Source organism: Pipistrellus kuhlii, unplaced genomic scaffold, assembly GCF_014108245.1.
Source record: "Pipistrellus kuhlii isolate mPipKuh1 unplaced genomic scaffold, mPipKuh1.p scaffold_m20_p_14, whole genome shotgun sequence".
Taxonomy (NCBI): domain Eukaryota; kingdom Metazoa; phylum Chordata; class Mammalia; order Chiroptera; family Vespertilionidae; genus Pipistrellus; species Pipistrellus kuhlii.
In genome coordinates, this window is record NW_023425449.1 from 19208865 (window position 1) to 19221451 (window position 12587).

Here is a 12587-nt window from a genome sequence, read left to right on the forward strand (position 1 = left end):
GTATATTATTGTCTCTCTTCTCCACATAGTCATCATGTTATCCATTATCTGGCAAAGTTCTGCTAAATGAATGAACGAATGAATCCAACAAGTTGCAAAAACTATCTTAAGACAGGGCAAAACAGCCTAAGGAAACCCACCCATGAATGGATTATTCTGCTGGAAGAGTGAAGTAAAGTACACTTACTTCACTCATTTCTATTTTTAGCAGATCTTAGTTTTGTACATTGGAGCTTTATAATAAAGATTAATTCTCTTTCTTAAGACAGTCCTAAAAATGTCAGTTCACATCTGTATCACATTGACTATTCCAAAACATGTATGTTCTTTCAAAATGACCCAAGCAGCTCCCTGATTTAAAATCTTAAATATTTAGCCGGAACCGGTTTGGCTCAGTGGATAGAGCGTCGGCCTGCGGACTGAAAGGTCCTGGGTTCGATTCCGGGCAAGGGCATGCACCTTGGTGGTGGGCACATCCCCGGTGGGGGGTGTGCAAGAGGCAGCTGATCGATGATTCTCTCTCATCGATGTTTCTAACTCTCTATCCCTCTCTCCTCTCTGTGAAAAATCAATAAAATATTTTTTTTTAAATCTTAAATATTTAGTATTTAAATATAAAGCTGGTAAAAGTGCAGGAATCCCCCTGGTGGTTACCAATGGCTTATATTTTCTATACCTATCTGCTCTGCCACACATACCATTATCACAGAACAAGTGCTTTTTACAGTGATTCAAGAGGGAAAGGAATGACAAACAGAAATTTAATTATCCTAGAATATGTTAGATATTAAAATTTGATACATGAAGCCAAACCCTCAAAATGTGTATGTACCCTTGAACTCAATCTTTTGCTATTTCTTCCATCTCTCTCTCTAGTATTCACCTTTTCAATTCTTTTTTTTAATATATTTTTTATTAACCTTTTCAATTCTTATTGCTACTATCCATAGTTCATTCAAATCCTCATTATCTGCCTGTTTTTCCTGCCTCTTATCACAAAATATTGATTTTATAATATCACGCCTCTGCTGGGGAACCTAGGATAACTCACAATTGCTTCAAGTTTTAAGCTTCTTTTCCAAGCATCAAAGCCTTCCGTAATCTGACCCTATTATTATTTCAGACCATTCCCCTAAACTAAGTCTTTGCTGCTCTTATCAACCTATCTTCTCATTTCTCTAAGCTTGTACCACATGCTTGTTCCTAAATCTAACCCTCTGCCATTTATATGAGTTCATCTTACCTAAATCAATGAGTGTTCACATACCTCTAAAACTTAAAGTGCTACTACCTTATTTTCAAAAAATAAGAATGTTACAAATTCTTGTATACAGTCTTTCCAAGGTTCAAATCTTTTCCTCTTTTTAATACTTTTCTTCTTTGTCTTATCAGGGAAAACAAAAAGGCTGTTGTTTCACTGCCAAGGGCAAATCATTATTAAAAGAAGACCATCTTAAGTTAGCCCTTAACCAGATTTAAAAGTTACACTGGGACATGGAAACTTCAAGCCAAATTACAACAGTTGTAAGAGTACTCAAAAATCAAAACTGAAAATAAATGAGTATGCGAATAAATCTACAAAGCATTTTACATGCATTATTCAAAATGGCACTTAATAATGATTATCATTGTGCTAGCAGTAATTTATTATAACATCTTAAATTATTTAATATTCCCTGTTCTTCCTTTAATAGTCAAAATGAAAATTTATTTTCCCAAGCCAAAACATTTGCTTAAATACATAACAAAGATACCATTAAATACCTGTAAAACACTCCTTTTATAAAATAGGAAATTAGTGGAAAGTCTGTTGATTTTGATGACTAAAAATTTCATTCATCTATTTTGGACTAACTAAAGTATAAAATTTCAAGTTCAAAGACAAAGCAGGATGATTTATCAAAAAAATTAAATTCTGTGATTAGTATAATTCATTCATTATGGGTGAAGTAGTTAAAAATCTTTCCATAAATTCTCAAAGATGTTCATCAAAACCACTTAATATCAACTAATTGGAAACCGATAGCAATACTATATTCTCACAGTGAGAATATAGTATTCTATATTAAATATATATTAAATATATTTATATATTAAATATATAAAAACATTAAATATATTTTAATGTATATATTAATACCAAACAATAATTATACCCAACATCCTTATAGTACTCCATCTATATGATAAACAGAAGTGTGATTATGATCCAAGAAAAAACTAAAAAGAAGCAAGGTCAGAAGAACTTGATATTCAACTGCTATACTTTCAGTTTTTCATTTTATGTTTAACAGATTTTCTTATTCTATGACTTTGCTTAGCTGTTAACTTGCACCTATGCAGAATTTTTGACTTGGCAAGAGCCCTCCTTTTCTTTTCTTTTTTTAAATCTCTGCAGTGAGAGAAACTAAGATCTAAATCACAAAGATGACAAGAAAACTTAGCAATTTAAATAGACAAGCCTTGAAATAATATTGTGATCAAAGTATCAAGCAGCCTAATAAAACCCAGGTGGCTCAGGCTTATCATATATGGTACTCATTACCACAATTGCACTACTTAATCTACTTCCTAGTGTCAACAAAAACTCTCTGCTATTAATTCCCCCCAGTTATGGATCTGCTTAAGTTACTGAAGGTTGCTGATAAGACAACTCTTTGTCTAAAAAATTTTTTTAAAAGAGCAGGTTTCATTTTAAATGTTAAAGAACTGGAATCATGCTTGGTAAAACCACAGAAACCACAATGGCTTTGTATTATTAGTCATCTATATAAGGTTATGCTAATTTCTAAGGAGGTACCAAATGATTCATGGTTAACACAGTTTTATAAGGGTTTACATGTTTACCTCAAGAAGGCAACCATATGCACACAAAAAGAACTATTTTACAAGTTATAAACCTCAGACTGAAATGAGATTTACCCAGTGACAAAGGTATACAGGTTAGATTCTGCCAGTCATGTCCTCTTACTCATACACAAATTCTCCATCATATGGATCCCTGTTGGTTACAAATTTAACATTTCAAAGCATTTTTAAAAAGTATTTAAATGTTTCTCAGAAAACTTGTTTTATAATTTGTTTCCAAAAATATTCCATTTAGGCAAAGTAAAAATACTGTGATTATCAAATCTATCTCAATAATGATGGCAAACACTGAAGCAATAAAACGATTGTAACAAAAAAACAAAAAAAGGGGAGGGGAAATAAGATAATGGATGAAAGATGAAACAGAGTGGGGGCCGGAGACTGGGATGCCAGAACACAGGCTTTATTGAAGAGAAGTACCACTGCTGGCTGCTTCCAGAGAAAGAGAGCGAGGGCCAAGGTTCATGCACCTTTTAAGAGGAGGAAAGAGAGGGGATGGGGCTTAGGGCACTCAGCACACGCTGACTGGTGGTTTCATGTAAGGCCTATGATTAGGGACCTAGGGACTTAGGAATCGGAGGCTTAGGGTATTTGGCTGGTGCTGATTGGTGGTTCAGTGCTCAGGAATGTCGGCTGCAGGTGAAGTTTATGTCAGTCCATCAGTTGGAGGAAGGGAGGATCTATCATTGGAATCATGATCATTGTTACTATCCCTGGATTCCCGTTGGTCTCAACCATACGTACCAAGATATCTGAAAAGGTGAATTGCGTAGATCTTGCACACCTCCAAGTTACAGACAGCTAGTTGTAATGGTTACAAAGGAAAATCATTAACTTCTCAGTGTTTCATGAATGGCACCCAGTTTTTACAGATTCCTTACAACTAACTGATCCATTTCCTTTCCATGCTTCCTTCTCGTTCACTCTGCTTTTGCAGATGGCAGTCAGACAGATTGGAAGCATTGAACAACATACCACTAACCATACTTGTATAAAAAAGAAAATTCACATGACTAGCTTTATCAGTATTGCCTAAGTTATCTGCAAAACAATGGATTCTACAAAGTCTTCCCATGTCATCAATCAGACATTGATTGCTTAAATCAGATTAAACCATCTACTCAAACTGTTTATAATTGCCTTCAGTGGCATTTAATAAGAATACATTTTTCTCCTGAACCTACCCAGATCAATCTACATTTTCTGTTAGTTTCTTTATTCCATGTAACAATACCAGAAGGTGTTTTTAACCTGCAGTATATAATTATAGGGTTTAAGAGTATCTGAACTGACTATTTATATTCAACTACCACTAATTTCCGTTGAACTGAAAACTAGAATTGCCCTTTATTTTTATTTAAAACCTGGTGTATATACATTCAAACTTAGGAAACTTAAAGTCCAGTGTCAAAATTAATCATTTAATTCTAACTGTGCTGATAGTAAATGATAACACCAAAAAGTAGCCTTTTAAATTAATATATCATGCCTACTAGTCACAAGTGCAGGCATCTGTATCATTCACTCAGTGATTTTTACAAAATACTGGGATTACTGACAACCCTTCTAAATTGTAGGGTTCCTAGTTTAGAATTTGCCACTAATTTTAGCCTTGGGTCTGTCTGGCCTCAGTTTCCCACCTGCTAAAAATAATTACAGAAGTTCCATCCTGGCCACGTGGCTAAGTTGGGTTCCATCACAGTTGGGGCACATATCAAAGGCACCTTTCTCTCTCTCTCTCTCTCTCTCTCTCTCTCTCTCTCTCTCTCTCCTCCCCCCCCCCACTTCCTCTCTTTAGGCATGTCTTCCAGTGAGGATTAAAAAATAAATAAATGTAAAATAAAATTAAGTAGAAATAATTCATATTACCTTAAGAATTTTGGTAATATACTTTAAAAATTGAGTACATTTACTTACAAATTCAATTACTGACAAAGAAACTTTAAACTTTTGGGAGTCACTGCCAAATGAACTAAAAAATAAAAACAAAATATTCCTAATATGAAAGCAAAAACATGAATAATTTTTAGAAACAAAATTACTTTACAAAGAAATTGCAAACTTTGAGATGTATAGATTTTCACATAAACATTTGTAAATCAAATCATTCTCCAACTACACAAAAATATGTTTCACCTGAATAGCTGCATAATCTCATTTTATACTAATAATCTAACTTCACTAACATAATGTGCTAACAAATCTTCCTATGTTTTATATCCAAATATACTGCTTAGAACAGCTAAGTTGTTTAAATAAGGAACGCTTCAGAAAACCGCCTTAGCAGAGATATAGGTATGTTATGGCCAGTGAAAATGCCTGGAACGTCATTCCCACAGAAATATTGTTTTAATGAATAGATAACAAAGGAACAAAGACGAGGAAAAAAGTGAGAACAGATGAATCTAGAAGCTATAGTGGCTTGAGGACACTGGTACTTGTGGAACGGAGCTGCTGCAGCCACTGCTGCAGCCACTGCTGCCTGCTGCGGTTAACAGCATGCCACATGGGGTGAGGAAAGGGTGGAGATGCAGGGCTGCATTATAAACCTTCGCTATTCTATTGTTACTAAAGTCAAAATAAATATTGCCTTTGTTTTCAAATATACTAGAAAGCATCTAAAATATACTCAGCAAAATTAATGATTAAAAAAACAGTGAAATAGAGATAAAGGTATGAAAATACCTCTCTGAAACTAATAATAGGTAAACCATGAAGAATAATTTTACACAGGTGAAAGTTTCAAGAGATATAAAATTTTCACCTAGTGAGAAATACTAGTATAAAACAAAGAGAATACTTCATTAGCATGACTAAGAAACCACTCTTAATATACAGGGCACTTTGGAAAACTCAGTGTTCAGTATTGACACCAAAATATCTTATCTCACTATAATTCACTTATCAATCTACAAAAGTTGCACATCAGTTGATGTATTTAATTGAGGGGTGAAGCGTGGTAGCACTTCTGGGTAAGGTAGAAAGCAAGCTTAAATTGTGTTGGTTAGAACAATTTTTGAAGAAAAAAAAAGAAACCGAAATAGCAAAGATCTTTGGTCACACACTATAACTGTGGCTTTTTGACATTTTAATTAGTGACAAACACTTAATTTTTAATGGTTATTATCTTAAAGTTTAGAAGTAAATTCAATTATCTATACCTAATGTTGTTGTTCAAAACTAGGACAATCTTTATTTAATTAAAATTTAAACCACTGGGAACAGTAATTTAAGTATTACATTTTTAGACTTGGGAAACTTAGGAATTTTAAATACTATTTAAGTACTATAGCCACCTGTAATTTTCAAATCTTAAAGTATTACTTTAAGTCTGCACAAAATTTGAACAGGTTTTACTTGGCTTCTTTCCAAACCATAGCACTTACACTTTAGGGACCAAGGGAAGGTATAGTGTAAAGCGCTTTAATTTCTTTAAGCAGAAAATTCTTTATCTTGACCACATTTCCAGTAGTATATCCTTCCATGCACAAGAGTTTATCAACTCATTTAAAACAAAAGAAAATCCTAAGTTTTAAAACATGAAGTAAACACAAAAATATTTTTCAAGCTTCCAAAATGAAGCTAGACTTTGTTCCTACTCTTAAGACACCCAAAATGAAAGAACAAAACAGGCATAAAAATACTGGAGTTGATGCTTCATATTTGGATTTTACTTCTTGTATTCTTAATCACCTTAGTAAACCAAATACTAATCATACAAAGTAAGTTTAAAATTAGTTTTAAATCAATCAAAATACTTTAAGCAAGCAATAGTCTAAAGTTAATTGCCCTGAATAGTCAATGATAAATCATTAAATGTAAATGATTTAACATTTTTAAGATACTATCATGAATAACAACAAAGAGATCAGTTCCCAGAATTATAGCCTAATTCAGTGTACAGATTTTCTCTAGTTACTAGCCTACCCAATGTTTCATTTTAGATGAAATACATGTATTTTATTAATTTAAATTTTATTATACACACACACACACACACACACACATATATATGTGTATATATATATATATACACACACACACACACTAAATATTTAAATACAGCTGAGTGCAGCATGGGTCCCAAGTTTGTGTAAACATGTCACTAAGTTCTTGTCACGAGTCCCTTCATAGACCAAGAGCCCAGACCTTAAAAACAACTTTTCTACTGGATATAAAACCAGCAACAAAATTTGAAAACTACTGTCAAAAAACAATTATCTCGACAGTAAGAATGACAAGTTGAATCTATATTACAGAGTTTATTCTTTATTTCTAGAGACGCTTGTGTTATTTATGAAGACTAGAAATGTGAATAATTATATATATATATATCTCTCACAAGACATAACTTTCTTAAAAATACTTTAAAATACAATTGACATCTACTTACAAAATCACACTTCACACCCCCCCCTTCCCTCTGTGAAGGCACTCCCAAGAAGAATTAGTAACTCAAAACTGGGTATTCTCGTCATTTTTTGTTTCTTTCCTCACTCTAGACTTGAATCAATTCTGTTTCCCAATTCTTTATTTACACACTTGTCTCTCCTAGTTAAAATCTTTCAAAGCAGTAACCAGAATTTCTTACCTTGTGTCTTTTTCACCACCCACTCATATGTAATTTGCTGGGTAAAAGCTGAAATGAATTACTAAGATTTTTTTCTGAGATATTTAAACCATTTTATCATACCTCCAACTTAATGATTTGAAGTCACAAGGTAAACATGCTCTTACTTATCCAATAAGTGTCAAAACATTCCAAAACTGTCCAATTTATCCAATATTTCTACCAAGAAAAGCTTTTTATAAAAAATGCAATAAAATAAACCAGATTTTTAAAATTTTTCTATTTATTAATTTGAGAAAGAAAAAGGGAGGGAGGGAGGGAAGGAGGGAAGAAGGGAGAGGGGGAGAAAAAGAGGGGGGGGGGGTTGTTGTTCCACTTATTTATGCATTCATTGGTTGATTCTTGTATGTACCCTAACCGGGGATCACACCTGTAACCGTGGTGTATGGGGACAATACTCTAACCAACTGAACAACCTGACAGGACCAGAAACAGGATTTTTTTTTTTTTTTTTAATGAATCTGTCAAACAGATCACAATGCTCACTGATCCATACAGATAGAAGATAATAAAAAATAAGTAAACATCATGTCTTTTTACAAAGTGTACCCATCTGTCTAAAAAAAAAATATGAAAAACTTTATCCTGATTCAACACTTCCCTGAATTCAAAAGCAATACAAAGCCGAAATAGTAAGCATCAGCTAGGTTTCAAGCAGTTTTGCACTGGTGTGGACTGCAGGCAAACTAAGAAAGAAAGATAAGTCTTCAGGAAACAATTAAGCAGAGATTTTTTTCCAGCTTAAAATATAACTTACTTATATAGAAAGTATTGCAAATAATATAACTACACAAACCTACTCTCACTGAAAACAGTGATACAAAAAACAACACCTATGCTGTGAAAAATTACGCTGAATACATTTTATTTTAATTACATTTTTCCCAACTCACATTTTAAAAAAATCTAAGACTCTTCACCATTGCTTTTCTTTTGGAAGCTTAATGATAAAATAATTATGTACAGCAGTCAGCAGTATTTCTTACTTTAACACCAAACTTAATAAAAAAGAAAATAATTTTCAAGTACTTAAAAGTGAACATAAAAGCTACAAGCTGTGTTTGTATATTACTTCATTGTGTGGAATTATCTTAGTAATTACAAATCTGCACACATTAATACTATCTGAATAAGATATCAATTCATTCCCCTAACTGCATTTTTTAGTAGTAAAATACAGTCTCCATGCTTCATTTTGGGAGGAAACTTATTTTAAAGTCAAGGATCATCCTTTGGGCTGACTTAAAGAAAGCAAAATAAAAAAATTTGTCCGCTCCAAATATGAAAATTATGGATTTGGCTCTGATGCAGAATAAAGTAGGCTTCTTATATCACCTGCAATATTAAATTGATTTAGTCTGCTGAAAAACAAGACAGTGAGTTATTGGATCTGTGTTTAATTCAGTGCACTTTATAACATATTTAAGGAATTCAGTTGTATAAAACAGTATCTGAATCTTATCAGATGAAAATATTTTTCCCTGTTAGCAAGCCTCGGGTTGCATGTCTGAGAAAACAAATTAGTCTCTACTTCTCCTAAGCTTGATAATAGTGCCCCCTAATGGGAATTTTAATATGAGTTTTTCTCCTCTTTTTTTTTAAGCCTATATTCTTTAATGTGAGCAAGTTATCTTACTTGCAACTAGAAAAGTGAATTGTTATTTAAAAGTGTATCCAAGATTTAAACCACTCAAAGGAGAGTTATCACATGTACAACAACAAAATGTGAATTCATGGCAGAAACAAAAAGAGAAAAGCTTCATGCCCCAAGTTTCCTTAATTTTGATCAATCTATTGAACACAGTCTAAGGCAGCACTCTCCAAAATGTTAATCTTATAAGGAAATTATCCTTCAGCTATGTTTTCAGTACTCAGTAAAAACAGTAAATACTGAATAAATGGAAGATATTACAAAGTCAGAAAAAAATGTGATCACAAGTGAAATTATTCAGTGTCGTACAAATCCTAGTAAGTAGAGAGCTTCAATTCTCACCAAGTTTATAGGCTCACACCATTTCCTTTCCACAATATCTAATCACAAGTCTGCAACCAGAATTCACTGCCTTTCTTCCCTATTACCTATATATAGACAATTTCCCTAAACAGCGGCAATTCAATATATAGGGGTTTTCTTAAAGGAAAAAAGAATTTAAATTAAAGCAAATGCCACCTATTCTTATACTTTCCAAATGTACCAGTGAAACAAACATCCAGTAATAGCAACATTTTAATTACAGTGCCCACAATACATTCTGAACTCAGTCAATGTTAAGGGAAACATGTAGAAGAAATAAACAACCAAAAAAAGGTCATCAATTTGTAATGAAAAGAGAGAACTAGCACCTTATTCTTCAATCTAATAGAGGGAAAAGAAGAAAAAACTGTATATACAAAATGGCTGATCAAAATTTCTTAAAGGATCAGACATTTAAAAATTCAGGCTTGGTGCCCATATGGTCTTTGTCACAAGTACTCAGCTACCCCACTGTAACAGGAACACAGCCACAGAAAATACAGAAATGAATGGACATGACAGTGTTCCAGTAAAACGTTACATGTAAAAGCAGGTCCAAGAATTTTAATTTGCCAACCCCTAACTTAAAACACTGTTGAACTATAGGTTTAAAATTTATACTTTTCCTGAGGTACAAAAACAAAATTTTTAATTTAAAAAAAGAAGAGAAAGGTAAGCAACTCAAAATATATAATCACTAAAATTATGAAATAGTTGGTGAGTATTTTACTTGCATAAGGGAGAAGACAAAAGAAAAGATCCTTCCCTGAAACTGGTGGGCCAGTTGGTGCTTGCAAAGCCTTGAGAAGGTTGCCCATTCTCTGGACCTCAGTTTCCTCATCTATAAAATTAAGCCAAGGCATGCGCTTCCTACACAGGGAGGTAGAAATCAAAGAGGAAATAAACATAACACTGACCTAGACAGTGTCGCTCAGTTGGTTGAGCATCATGCACAGAAAGGTCTCAGGTTTGATTCTCGGGCAGGGCACATGCCCAGGTTGTCAATATTTCTCTCTCACATCCATGTTTCTTTCTTTCTCTCTCTCTCTCTCTCTCTCTCTCTCTCTCTCTCTCTCTCTCAAAAAACTAAAATAAATCAAAATAAAAAATATATTTTTAAATAAATAAAAATAAACATCAAATGCTAGGCCAGTGCTTGCTCAACAACAAAAAATCATTCCCTATCCTGGCTGGCATGGCTCAATGGTTGAGCATCGAGCTATGAACCAGGAGATCACAGTTCGATTCCCAGTCAGGGCACATGCTTGGGTGCAAGCTTGATTCCCAGTGTGGGGTGTGCAGGAGGCAGCAAATCAATGATTCTCTCATCATAGATACTTCTCTCTCTCTCTCTCTCTCTCTCTCTCTCTCTCTCTCTCTCTCTCTCTCTCTCTCTCCACCTTACTTCCTCTCTGAAATCAATAAAAATAATTTTAAAAAAGCTCTACTTCTTTCAGAGCAAACTTTTAAAAAATATTAAAAAAAAAATCATTCCCTGAAAATATTAGTTTGAGCTGGCACAAAATAACGGAAAAGCAATAAGCAAAACAATGGGTTTTTAGTATAAGTTAAAAATGTAAAAGTATTCTATTCCAAGATATACCCATACAATAGGAAAATTTAGGGGGAGGGGAGTATATGCAGGTCTCACACTTGTTGATTTCAAAAACAAAGCAATAGCAACCAAAACAGTATAATCTACATATATAAAAGCCTAAGTGACCATCGCAACTGACCGGATAATCGAACAGGCTATGTGGGATGACCAGGCTGGCAGGAAGGTGAGAGGCGACCCAATGATCAAGCAGCAGGCTGCAAGGGGCAACCAGGCCCACAAGAGGGGCAGTGAAGGGTAACTAGGCCGGCAAAGGGGGGCAGTGAAAGGTGACCAGGTCGGCAGGGGGGAAAGGGGCAGTTGGGGGCAACCAGGCCAGCAGAGGGACAGTTAAGGGTGATCAAGCCGGCAGAGGATGCTGTTAGGGGCAATTAGCCAGGCAGATAGGTGAGCAATTAGGAGCCAGTGGTCCCAGATTGTGAGAGAATGTAGGGTGGGCTGAGGGAACACTCCCTGCCCTGCCCCCCCCCCCATGCATGAATTTTGTGCACGGGGTCTCTAGTCCTATATGATAAAAGAGTAATTTGCAAATCGACCAAACGGCAGAACCACCAGTAGCTATGACATGCACTGACCACCAGAGGACAGATGTTTAATGTAGAGTAGTCAGTGTGCTCTATGGGATCACCACTCAGCCAGAAGCCAGGCTTACAGCTGCCAAGCACAACAGTGGTGGCAGGAGCCTCTACTGCAGGCGAGAGGTAAGGAGCAAGGGGTCCCAGACTGCAAGAGTCCCGGACTGCAAGAGCAAACTTAAATTATCTTAATACCACCTAAGCCGGCAGGCGGACATCCCCTGAGGGCTCTCGGACTGCAAGAGGGTGCAGGCCAGGATGAAGGCCCACCCTTACCCCCAGTGCATGAATCTCATACACCAGGCCTTCTAGTACTAGCATAAGAGTCCTAGAAAAAAATAGAGGGAAGAAGCATCATAACATTGGTCTTGCAATGATTGCTTAAATAGTATAGCAAATGCAAAAATAGGTAAGTTGAATTACAAAAAAATAAAGAAGCTTCTATGCAGCAAAGGAAACAATCAACAAAATGAAAAATCTATGAAATGGGAGAAAATATTTGTAAACCATATAAATGATAAGGCATTAATATTTTGCAATAGAAAAAGAACTCATTCAACTCAACAACAAAAACTCCTATAAAATGAGCAAACAACTTAAATAAACATTTCCTCAAAGAAGTCATACAAATAGCCAAGAAACATATGAAAAGATATTCAACATCACTGTCAGGGAGATTATTTTCCACTGGATTTTTAAAAAATCTTTAGATTATCACCCTTGGCCTTTGGTAAATTTTTAACTATTAGCCTTTGCTAACAAAGCAATTACACCTATAGCACAAAACTGAAATGCTCTAAAATAATCTTTCTGAAAAAGAGAGCTCAACTCATTTCTTCATAAACTTTGTCAAAATACCATAGAAAAAAAATGAATGTTGGACAC

General features: G+C 34.6%; 1 protein-coding gene across 3 annotated transcripts in view; it reads right to left on the reverse strand.

Annotated features, from left to right (window-relative positions):
* Positions 1-12587, reverse strand: part of EIF3H (eukaryotic translation initiation factor 3 subunit H) — an 80974-nt gene that overhangs the window by 46918 nt on the left and 21469 nt on the right. The window lies entirely within an intron of this gene.